Here is a 15,590-nt window from a genome sequence, read left to right as displayed (position 1 = left end):
AAAATTTTTCCTATTTTCAAATTTAATTCACTTAAACTCGATGCTGAAGTTTATTCGGTATCTAACATTTGAATACTTCACTGCAATAGCTGCGGTGATATTTTATCTCTCTTTTTTTTAAATGTATTCAAAGTTTAAATTCCATTCGCCTTTTTCTACTTCCTCTGCCTCCTCTACCTACCTGATAAGATGTAGTAGATTTTTTTTTATTATTCGAAAGCAATAACAATTGGTGAAATAGTACAACTAAACTTAATCTGGTCAGTTTACAATTAATAGTCACTACTGATTATTTTCCTAATTTACGATTTTAACAGAGCATTCCACTTGTTGGCAATTTAATCACATTTTTCCAAATTTCTCGAAAACTACTGAATAAAAGTTAGTTAATTTGGGTATCATTATAACGAGAATCGAAAGACCTTTCAAACAAGGTGCTACTCGACCATACTTTCCATTTAAGATTTTAAGTGTTTAACTCACCCCGGCTAGGGTGTTGAAGTGAAAGGAGCGAGTATACGTTTATAATGTGTCCCCTTCGAATATAAAGTTTACGTGTCCGAGCATTTTTCAAATATACATTTCTAAGTACCCGCAAATGCCTCTGTTTCGTTTTCAATGGGCCACCCTGTATATCTAATCAAATAGAGGGGTGATTACAAAACTAATTACTATGCAATGTCTATTGGAAAATTCTGGACCTTGGCTTAATTACTTTATCTGTAGGGCCAAGTTTAAGTTAGTATTATTGGTTGGGCCGAAGGCCGAGTTAGTACAGAACAAATACAATTCTTCATGAGAAATACAAATAAGCTCAAATATCAGTTAATTTATTCTAATTCATAAGAGAGGTACATTACAAATGTATCAATAAAAATTTGATTTTAACAGTATATATTTAACAGTAACAATAAATGCTTTATAAGTAATTAACTAATCATATGATAATAGAACTTAAAAAATATTGTTATTGACTAATATAACATTAAATAATATCAAATATCGGATAAAAAAAGTATTTGCACACTATATCCAACTCAGAAAAATGCAGTCGTTGATTGTGTCTTTATGGAACGAAAATTTATTTTATAACAACACGAGCAAGTCAAAACTTGAGTTAAGTTTTCATTCAAGGAAAACTTCTTTTTAAAAAATTATTTATTTCAAATAAAAATAACAAGAGTTAAAATTAAATTTGTACTCGATGTACTTGCAACTAGACTAACGGATGATTATGACAATAATAATAATCCTATGCTAAACACCTGGCTTTATATAATAAAAAGATGCTGAAGGTGCTGAATTCTGGAGCGTGCTATGGCTTTTGTTTATACACGTGGTACATGTGTTATAGGTTCATATGGGAAATGACCATATAATTCTTGTATGATGCGTATGTAATCGTGCATTAGTCGACAAAGGTTTATTTGTAAAAATGTTTCCGAAGATAGCTAAATTATCTGAAAGTGTGCGCGCTCAAATTATTTTATTGCGATCTCAACAAAAAAACTACAGGGAAATAGGCGATTTGCTGAAAATTGGGTTTTCTACAGTACGGTATGTGATAAAAAAAATATGAAGAGACAGGTTCTACCGAAAATAAGCCGCGATCAGGACGACCAACTGTCCTCACTACTAGAGAATGGAGTCAAGTTTTAAAAGAAATCTCCAAAAATCCATTTTTTTCTACTCAAAGTCTGGCCAATAATATTGCTACAACATCTAACAAAATTGTCAGTGCTCAAACTATAAGGAATATTCTGCATGGCTCCCAGGTTTTTGGTAGATCTAGAAAGAAGCCCTTTATTCAAAGCAAATCGCCAAAAACGTTTAACATTTGCAAAAAAATACATCAATGAACCAATAGAATTTTGGAAGAATGTTATATTTTCCGATGAATCAAAGTTTAATCTATTTGGTTCCGACAGAAAAATATTTGTATGGCGTAAATTAAACAAGGAATTGGATATCAAGAATCTACATCCTACTGTCAAACATGGCGGAGGAAACGTTATGCTTTGGAGATGCATGGCATACAGGGAAGTTGGTAAAATTGAATTTATTGAGGACAAAATGAATGCTGTATACTATATAGGCGTGTTGTGTCGTAATTTGTTAACAAGCGCAGCAAGACAATGGCCCAAAGCATACGGCTAGAAAAACTAAAGAATGGCTGTTGTATAATGCAAGACGTCGACTTCTCACACCCCTACAATCACCAGACGTCAACCCTATAGAAAATGTGTGGCATCATTTAAATACTCAAATTCGAAAAAAAAAATTACCAACAAAACAAGTTTGAAGAATGTGATAACTGAAGAGTGGGACAAAATACCCGAGAATCTTATTAAAAAATTAGTGGAGCCCATGCCCAAAAGGTTACAAGCAATTATTGATGTGTAATGTACCCTCCGATTATCATAATTCTCAAGGAATAATTTTAAAGTAACTAAACATATTATAGAACAATTAGGTTGTTTGCTACATTAGATTGTTATTTCTTTGTTCAGTATAAGTAATTAACTGGGTTAAAAGTCCGGATTCCGTTGCAAACCACTTTTAATGACATGATAAACAGTAGTATTTAAATAACTTAGAACCCCTTAGTCGGCAGTTCCTGTTCGGCAGTCCTTCCTCATCAACCAGGTTGAGAAGAAACCTGAACTAGTACTTAGTGTTTTCTTGTTCTTGTGTAATAGAGAAGTTGAATAAAAGTGTTGTATCCAAAAATCGCGTATAGTTCCACACGGCCACATTACAGATGCAAATGAATTACATACCAAATATTAAATTAATATTATTATACTTTTTTAATATTTTTTTGACATTCACTTTGCTTAGGCTACCTACTGTGCAAATACTTTTTTGTTGGATATTTAATATTATTTAATGTTATATGAGTTAATTGTTATATTTTTCCAATGTTGTTGTACGATTAGTAGATTATATATAAATAATTTATTAATATAATATTAAAACTGAAGTATTCAAGATTAATTGAAATTGTCACAAAATCATGAGTGTGCAAATACTTATTTTACCCACTGTATGTATTTAATTATGAGAACTAGGGATAACATTTGGCAGTTAAGACTTTCCCTCTAGAGACATAGATCAGATTCATTTAAACTCTCGACTTGTTAATATCGTTATAATAAAAGTCTATAATCCAAGAATTTTGAGTCACTAACTCACATCACCAACCAAGACCCATACTAGTAGTCCTAATAAAACATAACTTTTATACGTATTGTTTTACCTACAGGCTTTATGATGTATTAGCATTGTGGATAATTAATTCGGCGTAAGGTACCAAAAGTGTGTGTGACCTTTCTCGTAGGGCCGAAGTGTCATAATTCCGCAAAGTGACCGCTAAGTTAGTTATGGACTAGATAATCACATTCGGATCCTCCCTGAGGTAGCAGTCTCAGAGATGCCGTTTCGCACAAAAATAACTAACAATCTTCCTAACTACAGCTAAAATTTATTGATAAAAATAAATTATTTAACAGCTAAACAAGTTGATAAAAATACCAGCAAAAATATGGTGGCAGTTAAAAAAAAGGGTATCTGACATCATACATGAATAAAAATATAATAACAATAACGTTCCACGAAAGATGGTCTAATTATTACGTCGACTTAAATCTAATGAGACACATGTCTTAACAAACACAATGCGTTTAATTACATCATTTGTAACCTTAATTTTGAGAAATATCTATCCAGTTTATTCGGGATTTTACAACATGTTTTTATTGCAGCTAATTAAACGGTGTTGGGACCGTTTAATTAGTTGATTGGTCAAATATCATACATGTAGATAAGAATTTTACTGTTTATAAAAGATCTTACTAAGGTTTTTACTTTCATAAACATAATTTCTGTGTGCTTATTTGAAAACGTTGTAATCAGTAAAAATTATTTTTTCATAAAAAAACAAATTTGTGTATTATATAATGTAATTAGGTACTTGTGTGATTTTACCTATTTTATGGGTGTTTTCCTTTAAGAATCACTGAAATTGCTGTTCATTAAAAATAGTCATGAATGATAAAAATGGCACAATGAAATTTTCCCTAAAGTATTAACAAATAATGATCCCACGAAATATACTCTTAAATCACTAAATCATCATTAAATTATAGTTACACAAATTTGCCTTCTAATTTATTCTTAAAGAACTACTAGTTTAAAATCACCTGGGCGCCGAAGTCCAAGCTGCACCTCCTCGTGGTGGCTCCTAGACGTTCCTCGCGCTCTGGATTGGGAATTAATCCTGATCCAGAGCGCCAGGGACAACTGACGCAGCGGGCAAGAACCTGGGGGAAGGTATAAAACGCAAGTTGCAGGATGTTGAATGACAAAATATACTTACCTCAGGCGGGTACCATCGACGATGGGGAATCCCGACCTACTTCGGCAGGCCGCCCCGTGGATTCTGAGGAGGCCAATCACTCAACGGATCTGAAACAAAAAAAAGAAGATGAAAAGAAAGAAAGTGAAAGGGAAAGAAACGAAGTGCCTGTTCTGCAAAAGGTGAGGTATTTGGATAATGTATTAATAAGGAGAAACTCAATTGGTGACCCGCAAAGCAAAAAAAGAAAGAAAATGGATACTTCAATGACAACGGAAGAAAATGAACCCTATAAGAAAATAGAAAGTAAAGATTATTTAATTTTAATGGAGGCTTTGCAGGACACCAAGAATTTAATTAAACAACTGGAGGGAAAAATTGAAAGAAACACAAGTAGGGAAATAAAGGACATTGCAATAAAAAATGAGGAAACAGGCGGGGATACTGGAAAGGGAATCAATGATGGCATGGCTGGGGAAATTTAAGTATGAACCGTTACAAAGAATAACTTTCGACCAGGATGTTCAGGTGGACATAGGAAAACAGGAAAAATGCACGGTGGATCAAGGAACACAAACGCCGGAGGATTGGACGAACAAAAAGCAGGAAACGGTAATGGATTTAGGTGTGGCATTAAACTACGAAGAGTGGGAAAAAATAGCGGATAAGGAGTGGACAGAAAATTTATATAAAAACACGGAAATTGTTGTCGGGAATCCTCTGGGAACAAAAGATAGTACGGTGAAGGTAATTTTTACGGAAAAGGAGGACAGGGGTATGAATTATGGAATACAAGGAATGTACAGGAGGAGATTTCCAGACCTAATTGACTTGGATGAAGACTTTGAAGTGATGCAACAAATGACAAGTACTAGAATTGGGATGATGAAACAAAAAGTGGTAAAAATAAATGCGACGGATACGGGAAAGAAATTGTGGCGAAGTATAAAGTTGCTTAAAAATCAAACTGAAAAGGACTTATGGATAGCAATGCATCACATACACGGATTAAAGATAGCAAAACTAAGAAAATTAGTGGAAGCGGTATTTCATGACTCGGACACAAATGTTACAATATTTACAACGAAGAATTATTTAAAACAAGAATCAAATATAAACAATAAGGGGAAAATAGAAAGGAAAACCTACGCTTTAATAGTGGAAGACAGTGAAAGGAACAACAAGGAGTTATTAAAAAACATAAAAGATAATATTCGACAAAATGAGGTAAGTAAAATAATAAAATCAATATCGACAACAAAAAAATGGAAGTTGCTGATTAAGACAGACAAGGACGACAATATTAAGGACTTACAGAAGGAAATAGAAAATACATCAAAACAAATAAAAGTGACCGTAAAAAAGAGGAATGAATGAAGACGATATATATTAGAGGGATGGAAGCTACTACTGATAAAGAGGAGGTAAAAGATGCAGTAGAGGCGGAGGTAGAGAAACTGCAGGAGGGGACGTATAGAATGGGAGAATTGAGACCATATTGACGAGATAATCAGGCGATAACAATGACATTAGGTGGGAGACAAGCAGACTTGTTGATAAAGAAGAGACATCTGAGAGTTGGATTGGTGAATTGTACAGTGGAGGAACATGTTAATGTGAAGAGATGTTATAGGTGTTGGGCATATGACCACGGAGTAAAAGATTACAAAGGACCGGATAGAAATTCTCAATGTAGAAAATGCGGAAAGGAAGGACATATAATTAAGGATTGCAAGGAGGAAAAAATGTGTGTGCTGTGTGATGAAAAACATAAAATGGGAACCAACAAGTGTAGGGAATTTAGAACAGCATTATCTGTTTTGCGAAAAGGGGGAGAAATTAATAAATAAATAAATGACTCAATGTATATGAAAAAAAAAAGAACAAAAAAGTACATAAATAAATAAATTATTGGACTAATAAATAAATAAATAAAATCAATGGAAGAACGAATGGAGCAGACTAACAAATTAATAAGACGACAGGGGAAATAAGAAAAAATGGGAAGGAAAGAAACATACTATACCCCCCCCCCCTGAAGTAATGCCTAACGGCGGTTCCGGGGGGAATCAAGGGTGAAGAGAGGAAAGCAAAGGGTTTTTAGTGGGTATTGCGCATGCGCACGCCGAGTCCCACATACCCAGGTCACACAACAATGGGCCATCGCGACCTGGGATGCGTAAATGCATTTTTTGCCCTAAACCTCTATAAAAAAAAAAAGTTTTAAATCACCTTGCCTAATAAATAAATAATAGCGTTATGTCTACTTTTCTCAGATTTTATGTATTTATTTGTTGTCATAAAGCAACGTAATAACCAGCATTTTGCAGCAAAAAATACAGGATATTCCAGCTTTTGTGACAATAATTTTCTCAAAACTATAAAATTATTTTTTATTCCTGCAATTTCCCTCAAAATCAATACGTCTATGATTTTTGCCAGAACCTCAGGTCATGTTATGTAGGGACGCCATCTTTCTTTGTTATGATCGAAAACAGCATTCTGAAAATTGCCCAATCAAAAATGCGTATCTCATCCTTGAATTGTCACAGCTCTGTCACCACGTCTGTCATTTTTCACGCATAAGATTCAAAATTATCTTCTGTAGAGGGATGCGTCACTTGGTTGTGTCAGCTCCATTGGCGTATCGCATATTGGAACTTAATAAAATTAGAAAAATTACTCATACATAAATGTAAAGCCGTTTATTGCAAAATTGAGATTTTTACGTTATTGCATTTGTAAAAGTAATCCATACAACGTATCAGAATAGCGAAAGTGTTAAGTTAAAAATGGCGGGTATTTTAAAGACGTATGCACCAATTGTTCTGGTAGTATCATAAAGGCGTATGGGTTTTTATGTCCCCAGTAAATCCTTTAAATTATATCAGCACTAAGTATCATAAGGGCGAATAACATGATAGACGATGGTGTGATAGTGTTGTTTTTCTTTGACTGCTATTCCGGCCAGAACAGAAACTCAATTGTAGCTGCAGCTATGATGTTGATTATCCAGAACCATCCAACTTGAATTGCATAAATTTGAAATTTCTTGAACCAGGTCACAAGCACATGAAGTGTGACTTCATACACGCAACGATTGAAAATGTCAGTCATCGCGTAAAAATTTTTGTGTCAAATGATTGGCAAAGAAAAATGGCCTTCCTTATCAAATGAATATCCTTAAGCATGATAACTTTACATACTTCAAGCAGTTTAAAGATATTCATTTCAGAAATTTTCACATTTCTTTGGATAATTCACTTCTCAATTGGAAAAGTGTAAAATGTTTAAGAGTAGAAAAGGAAAGAACTTCATTATTACTTTAAAAAAAAATGAAATATGGGAGGATTTTCATAAGCTTGATATAAAAAATCACTTTAAAAGGACAAATCTAAGCAACAATATGTATGAATATTCCATAAACTTGCATGATTATCCTGCATATTGAAAGATTGTGTGTGTGTGATTGATTGTGTAAGTGAACTTTAAAGATTTAAGTGAGTTATGCCAAACTGACATAATCGAAGATGTGTATAAACCATTTTACTTGCAACTAAAGCACACTTTGGGCAACGAAGAATCTGCTTCTCCTGACTGATGAAATACCACTCTCTGTCATGAAAGAGGATATGAGAAAAAGAAAACGGATTTAGTTTCACTTTTTATGCTATTATTTTAAATTGACATATTTAGGAAGTGCAGTTGATACTAATTATAATTGGAAGTAATAAATTGATAATAAAAATGTCATAAAATATACACAGATATTTGCCCCTTTACTTAGCAAATAAATTATCAAGACTGTCAATTATCAAAATTTTAAAATTTGTAGCAAAAACTGAAAACACTAACAAAATCTTTTCTACAGCAAAACTAGAAAAATGGTGCATCTACCTTTCTGATATAATACTCTTGATATGTTTTTTTTGACTTAAATATGCAATAATAAAATTTTCATCTACTTGCTTACCCTGAAAATGTATATCAGTCACTATCGTTACTGCTAGGTGGCGTCAGGCCCAATTCTTCTCTGATACAAATTTAAATAATTAGTACACAATAAACTGCAAAACTCTCGCTGATTACCTTTCGAATACTAGGTAAGCTTCCAGTGCTGCGTTCTGAAGTGCTTCAGTCGGAAAATGAGCCGTTACAAATCTTTCTTCCGTTAAGGTGAATCTTATCATAGAGTTTTCCGGAATATTTCCTAATATATCACGTAATAATAAATTATATGTCATGGATGTACCAGGATCACGACATTCTATCCGGCGTTCTTCTCCTGAGGTAATAAAAGACAAGTTTCCAGAAAAAATATTTTGGCTAAAAGAAAAGATGAGAGTACATGAGTAGCTATTTGCCATTTTCAGTTTATATTTCTGATAATCTTTCCAAGCTTGTAGAACATTCTTTACTGAAAATTAAAAAAAAATTTACACTTTAAAAGTATAAAAACCAAGTTAAACATATACATACAATCCATGGTGATTTTTTCTTTTGCCTGTGGTCGTGTGCGAAATAAACATTTGTATTAGGTTAGGAGAGTTCAACGTGTGGCGGAGACAGCAGCACTGTGTGGCGGAGACAGCAGCACTGTAATGGATTACGTACTCTACAGCTATGGATTCCGGGAACATGCACCGACGAGTGACACTCACTCGAGCGACACTGGACAGGTGACAGTACCCGGAAGTGTAGAAAGGGTTGGTTGCCTTTAAAAGGAGCAACAGCCCTGTGGAACCCCTCTTCTCTTCTTCCTCAGACTCTTGACCCGACCTTCGTGCTATACACGTCGCTGCTGAACGCTTACTATTCTGATTGATTTAGACAGTTATCTTTATTATTTCAATATATTTATTTTCGTTATAAAATAAGTGAACGATCCTGTGTCGTGTGTTTTGATCGCCCTAGCCACTCCTAGACAGCCGATCTGAAAACCCCACGTAGACAACCAGGACATTGGTGACCCCTCTGAAAGAACCCCCTGAAGGAGAACTCGAATCAGGGGAACTGCAAAAACCATGGCGACGTCCCAACCAGCTACAGTCCCGGACCCCGAAGAAGAGAGCAGCATAACGTCGCAGGTAAGCAGGCTTTCCATACGGGCCCCCCCGTTTTGGAAAACGAACCCAAAAACCTGGTTCAGGACCCTTGAGGCACAGTTCGCTCTGGCGCACATAACGGTGGATCTGACGAAGTACCACCATGTGATCGCCACGATCGACTCAGAGATCTTGGATCAGGTCTCTGACTTCATGGACAACCCGCCTTCCAACGGCAAATATGAGGGTATCAAGCATAGGCTCATCTCCCTATTTGCTGAGTCAGACGAGAAAAGACTCAGGAAGCTTCTATCGCAAGTGGAGTTAGGCGACAAGAAACCATCTCATTTGTTAAATGAGATGAGGAGCCTAGGAGGAGCAGCGGTATCCCCAGAGATCCTAAAGACCCTATGGATGCAACACCTACCCACGTCCATACAGCCCATCCTAGCTGGAAGCAGCGAGCCTCTAGACAAGATGGCGAACCTCGCAGACAAAATCCACGAGATCGTGCAGCCTCAAACCTATAGTGTCCAAGTCTCCGGTAAGGAAGCACAAGCCCCCCAATTGATCGAAAGGATCAGCAGACTGGAGCAATCAATGGAGCGACTGAAACCGATAAGGAGAAGCAGGAGCAAGTCCAGGACGCGGAGGACTGAAACCAGATCGCCATCGGCGGATCCCGGAGTGTGCTGGTACCACCAGAGGTTCAGAGACAAGGCTAGGCGGTGCGCTAAACCCTGCAGCTACCAGCAGGAAAACTAATCTCCACGTCATCCTCGGCGATCAGAGACGTGGGGACACCGGATCGCCATAGCAGCCAGGCGCAATCACCCCCGCATATCGTAAGCTTAGTTAGTCGTAGAGTAGTGATTAGGGATGACGTAACAGGCATAAATTTTCTTATCGACTCTGGTTCCGATGTGTCATTAGTACCTAAAACAATCAGAGACCAAAATATTGAAACATCCCGCGTTTTATATGCAGCCAACAACACACAGATACCTACTTTTGGTACCAAGCGGTTGTCGGTAAGCCTCGGGTTGCGAAGGAAATTTACATGGGATTTCATTATAGCTAAAACTGATCACGCGATTATAGGAGCCGATTTCCTACACCGTTTCAACATATTGGTCGATGTAGGTCACAGCAGAATCACTGACGGCACCACTAACCTGAATAGAGTCGGTACAACTAAATCCTGTAGCGTCCACTCAATCCGCAACATCCCTTCATCCTGCAAATACAACGACATCCTTAAGCAATATCCAAAAATCACTACATTCTCTCCTACCCCGAGCAACATTAAACATAGCTCGATGCACGTAATTCAGACGAACGGCCCCCCCGTCGCAGCCAGGGCAAGACGTTTAGCCCCTGATAAGCTTAAAATAGCCAAACAGGAGTTCCAATACCTCTGCGATATGGGTATTTGCCGACCCTCCAAAAGCCCTTGGGCCAGCCCCTTACATATGGTTACCAAGAAAGCCCCGGGTGAGTGGAGACCGGTGGGCGACTACCGCCGATTAAACGCAGCCACAGTGCCTGACAAGTACCCCATCCCCAATCTCCATGATTTTTCGCATTTCCTAGAAGGGAAAACGGTCTTTAGTACCTTAGATCTGGTACGAGCCTATCACCAAATCCCAGTCGCAGAAGAGTCAATCCCCAAAACAGCAATTATAACCCCATTCGGTTTATTTGAGTTCACCAGGATGCAATTTGGTCTGAGAAACGCAGCCCAGTCCTTTCAAAGATTCATTCACGAAGTACTCGGAGAACTAGACTTCTGTTTTCCGTACATCGATGATATTCTTATCGCTTCTAAGGACGAGGCACAACACCAGGAACATCTCAAATCAGTCTTCTCCCGTTTGCAACAATTTGGGTTAACTATCAACCTTGACAAGTGCGTATTCGGTGAGAAACAAGTCAAATTCCTTGGTTACTTAGTTTCTTCGGAAGGTTCCACACCTCTTCCCGAAAAAGTAGCTGTCATCTCCGACTTTCCTGTCCCCCAAACGGTTTCACAACTCAGACGATTTCTTGGCATGCTCAACTTCTATAGGAAATGCATCCCTAAAGCAGCTCACCATCAAGGCATTCTGCACCAAATGCATAACAACTGCAAGAGGAATGACAAAACTCCATTGGTCTGGTCGGAGGAGGCATTAGCCGCATTCAACCAATGCAAGCTGGATTTAGCCAACGCTACCGCCTTGGTACATCCTAGCTCCACAGCCCCAATTTCCCTCACTGTCGATGCATCAGATTACGCAATGGGAGCGGTCATCGAGCAATTTGAAGAAAACATTTGGAAACCTCTAAGTTTTTTCTCTCGCAAGTTCTCAGATACCCAAAGGAACTACAGTACATACGATCGGGAATTACTCGCCATCTATTCGGCAGTCAGGTATTTCCGATATCTCCTAGAAGGCAGATCCTTTGCAATTTTCACTGATCATAAGCCTCTTACTTTTGCTTTTTTCCAAAAGTCTGATAAAGCTTCTCCAAGGCAAGTCAGACACCTTGATTTCATCTCGCAATTCTCCACTGACATTAGACACATCAGTGGCAAAAGCAATATTGTTGCTGACACGCTCTCCAGGATTACTTCAATATCCACACCTCAAGCAATAGATTACGAAGCTCTAAGTCAATACCAGTCCACCGATACTGAGTTACAAGAGATCCTCAAAAATCAGAAAGCAACTTCACTGCAGCTCAAACAATGTAACATACCAGGTTCTGATTCTTTGATCTACTGCGACGTTAGTGGTTCTAAGATCAGGCCTTTTATCACAACAAATCTCAGAAGAACGATTTTCAGCAAGTTTCACAATCTCTCACATCCAGGCATTAGAGGAACTACTAAGCTCATCACCTCACGTTTTGTTTGGCCTGCCATGAACAAAGACATCCGTGACTGGTCTAAAGCCTGCACCAATTGTCAGAAGGCTAAAATCCACAAACACACTGTCACCCCATTGAAACAATTCCAAACTCCCGATGCTAGGTTCCAAGACATTAACATTGACATAATTGGTCCACTACCCCCTTCTAATGGTTTCGTATATTGTCTCACTTGTATCGATCGATTTTCATGCTGGGCCGAGGCATTCCCCATGAAAGATATGTCGACCGACACGGTTGCCAGCACATTCTACAACAATTGGATCTGTAGATTTGGTACACCCCGCAAGATCATCACCGACCAAGGTCGTCAATTCGAAAGTTCTCTCTTTGCAGCATTGTCCATACTTCTAGGTTGCTCACGAGCCCGTTCCACCCCATACCATCCTATGACCAATGGTAAGGTGGAAAGGTGGCACCGTACTCTCAAGGCAGCAATAATGGCCTATGCAACTGAACGCTGGACTGAAGTCCTGCCTACCATCCTGATGGGTTTACACGCCACCTTGAGAGACGAAATTGGTGTCTCGCCAGCAGAGATGCTGTATGGCACCCCCCTGCGTCTTCCAGGAGAATTTTTTGAGTCCGCTCCGTCCTCCACAGATCCCACTTCATTCGTTTCCCAATTGAAGCAGAGGATGCAACTTTTACAACCAGTGCCCAGCAAACACCATAGCAAAAGGAAGATCTTTGTGGCTCCAGAAATCAACAACTGCACGCATGTTTTCGTTCGTAACGACGCAGTCAGGAAGCCACTACAACCCCCATACGAAGGTCCCTTCCCTATTGTTAGACGAGCTGAAAAATATTTCTCGATTTCAATCAACCATCGGGAAGTCAATATCTCCAAAGACCGACTCAAACCAGCATTTATCCTAAGTCAAGACCCTACCTCCCATGATCATTCTTATGCCCAATCGGACCCTATTCACAACCCAAGTCAGAAGCGGGTACGATTCAACTTGTGCTAGATTTTCGCTATGTATGCCTGTTGAACTTCCAAATGTAAAAATTTGTAATAGCTTTAGGCATCCTAGTTATAAGTGACATTTTGTATTTTGGGGTTATGTAAGGCGGTACTCCGTATCTGGGAGGGGAGTATTGTGGCGGAGACAGCAGCACTGTAATGGATTACGTACTCTACAGCTATGGATTCCGGGAACATGCACCGACGAGTGACACTCACTCGAGCGACACTGGACAGGTGACAGTACCCGGAAGTGTAGAAAGGGTTGGTTGCCTTTAAAAGGAGCAACAGCCCTGTGGAACCCCTCTTCTCTTCTTCCTCAGACTCTTGACCCGACCTTCGTGCTATACACGTCGCTGCTGAACGCTTACTATTCTGATTGATTTAGACAGTTATCTTTATTATTTCAATATATTTATTTTCGTTATAAAATAAGTGAACGATCCTGTGTCGTGTGTTTTGATCGCCCTAGCCACTCCTAGACAGCCGATCTGAAAACCCCACGTAGACAACCAGGACATTGGTGACCCCTCTGAAAGAACCCCCTGAAGGAGAACTCGAATCAGGGGAACTGCAAAAACCATGGCGACGTCCCAACCAGCTACAGTCCCGGACCCCGAAGAAGAGAGCAGCATAACGTCGCAGGTAAGCAGGCTTTCCATACGGGCCCCCCCGTTTTGGAAAACGAACCCAAAAACCTGGTTCAGGACCCTTGAGGCACAGTTCGCTCTGGCGCACATAACGGTGGATCTGACGAAGTACCACCATGTGATCGCCACGATCGACTCAGAGATCTTGGATCAGGTCTCTGACTTCATGGACAACCCGCCTTCCAACGGCAAATATGAGGGTATCAAGCATAGGCTCATCTCCCTATTTGCTGAGTCAGACGAGAAAAGACTCAGGAAGCTTCTATCGCAAGTGGAGTTAGGCGACAAGAAACCATCTCATTTGTTAAATGAGATGAGGAGCCTAGGAGGAGCAGCGGTATCCCCAGAGATCCTAAAGACCCTATGGATGCAACACCTACCCACGTCCATACAGCCCATCCTAGCTGGAAGCAGCGAGCCTCTAGACAAGATGGCGAACCTCGCAGACAAAATCCACGAGATCGTGCAGCCTCAAACCTATAGTGTCCAAGTCTCCGGTAAGGAAGCACAAGCCCCCCAATTGATCGAAAGGATCAGCAGACTGGAGCAATCAATGGAGCGACTGAAACCGATAAGGAGAAGCAGGAGCAAGTCCAGGACGCGGAGGACTGAAACCAGATCGCCATCGGCGGATCCCGGAGTGTGCTGGTACCACCAGAGGTTCAGAGACAAGGCTAGGCGGTGCGCTAAACCCTGCAGCTACCAGCAGGAAAACTAATCTCCACGTCATCCTCGGCGATCAGAGACGTGGGGACACCGGATCGCCATAGCAGCCAGGCGCAATCACCCCCGCATATCGTAAGCTTAGTTAGTCGTAGAGTAGTGATTAGGGATGACGTAACAGGCATAAATTTTCTTATCGACTCTGGTTCCGATGTGTCATTAGTACCTAAAACAATCAGAGACCAAAATATTGAAACATCCCGCGTTTTATATGCAGCCAACAACACACAGATACCTACTTTTGGTACCAAGCGGTTGTCGGTAAGCCTCGGGTTGCGAAGGAAATTTACATGGGATTTCATTATAGCTAAAACTGATCACGCGATTATAGGAGCCGATTTCCTACACCGTTTCAACATATTGGTCGATGTAGGTCACAGCAGAATCACTGACGGCACCACTAACCTGAATAGAGTCGGTACAACTAAATCCTGTAGCGTCCACTCAATCCGCAACATCCCTTCATCCTGCAAATACAACGACATCCTTAAGCAATATCCAAAAATCACTACATTCTCTCCTACCCCGAGCAACATTAAACATAGCTCGATGCACGTAATTCAGACGAACGGCCCCCCCGTCGCAGCCAGGGCAAGACGTTTAGCCCCTGATAAGCTTAAAATAGCCAAACAGGAGTTCCAATACCTCTGCGATATGGGTATTTGCCGACCCTCCAAAAGCCCTTGGGCCAGCCCCTTACATATGGTTACCAAGAAAGCCCCGGGTGAGTGGAGACCGGTGGGCGACTACCGCCGATTAAACGCAGCCACAGTGCCTGACAAGTACCCCATCCCCAATCTCCATGATTTTTCGCATTTCCTAGAAGGGAAAACGGTCTTTAGTACCTTAGATCTGGTACGAGCCTATCACCAAATCCCAGTCGCAGAAGAGTCAATCCCCAAAACAGCAATTATAACCCCATTCGGTTTATTTGA

General features: G+C 39.6%; 1 long non-coding RNA gene across 1 annotated transcript; it reads right to left on the bottom strand.

Moving 5' to 3' along the window:
• Positions 1 to 3,293: 3,293 nt before the first annotated feature.
• LOC136418949 (uncharacterized) lies at positions 3,294 to 8,942 on the bottom strand. Its single transcript, XR_010753012.1, has 5 exons — positions 8,837 to 8,942; positions 8,447 to 8,774; positions 8,331 to 8,390; positions 4,379 to 4,467; positions 3,294 to 4,322 (listed from the first exon to the last, which is right to left on the bottom strand). It is a non-coding gene; the product is annotated as an uncharacterized lncRNA (long non-coding RNA).
• Between the last annotated feature and the right edge of the window lie 6,648 nt (positions 8,943 to 15,590).

Source organism: Euwallacea similis, unplaced genomic scaffold (assembly GCF_039881205.1).
Source record: "Euwallacea similis isolate ESF13 unplaced genomic scaffold, ESF131.1 scaffold_49, whole genome shotgun sequence".
Classification (NCBI taxonomy): domain Eukaryota; kingdom Metazoa; phylum Arthropoda; class Insecta; order Coleoptera; family Curculionidae; genus Euwallacea; species Euwallacea similis.
The sequence above is the reverse complement of the archived record's forward strand: the minus strand, read 5'-3'. Positions and strand labels throughout refer to the sequence as shown.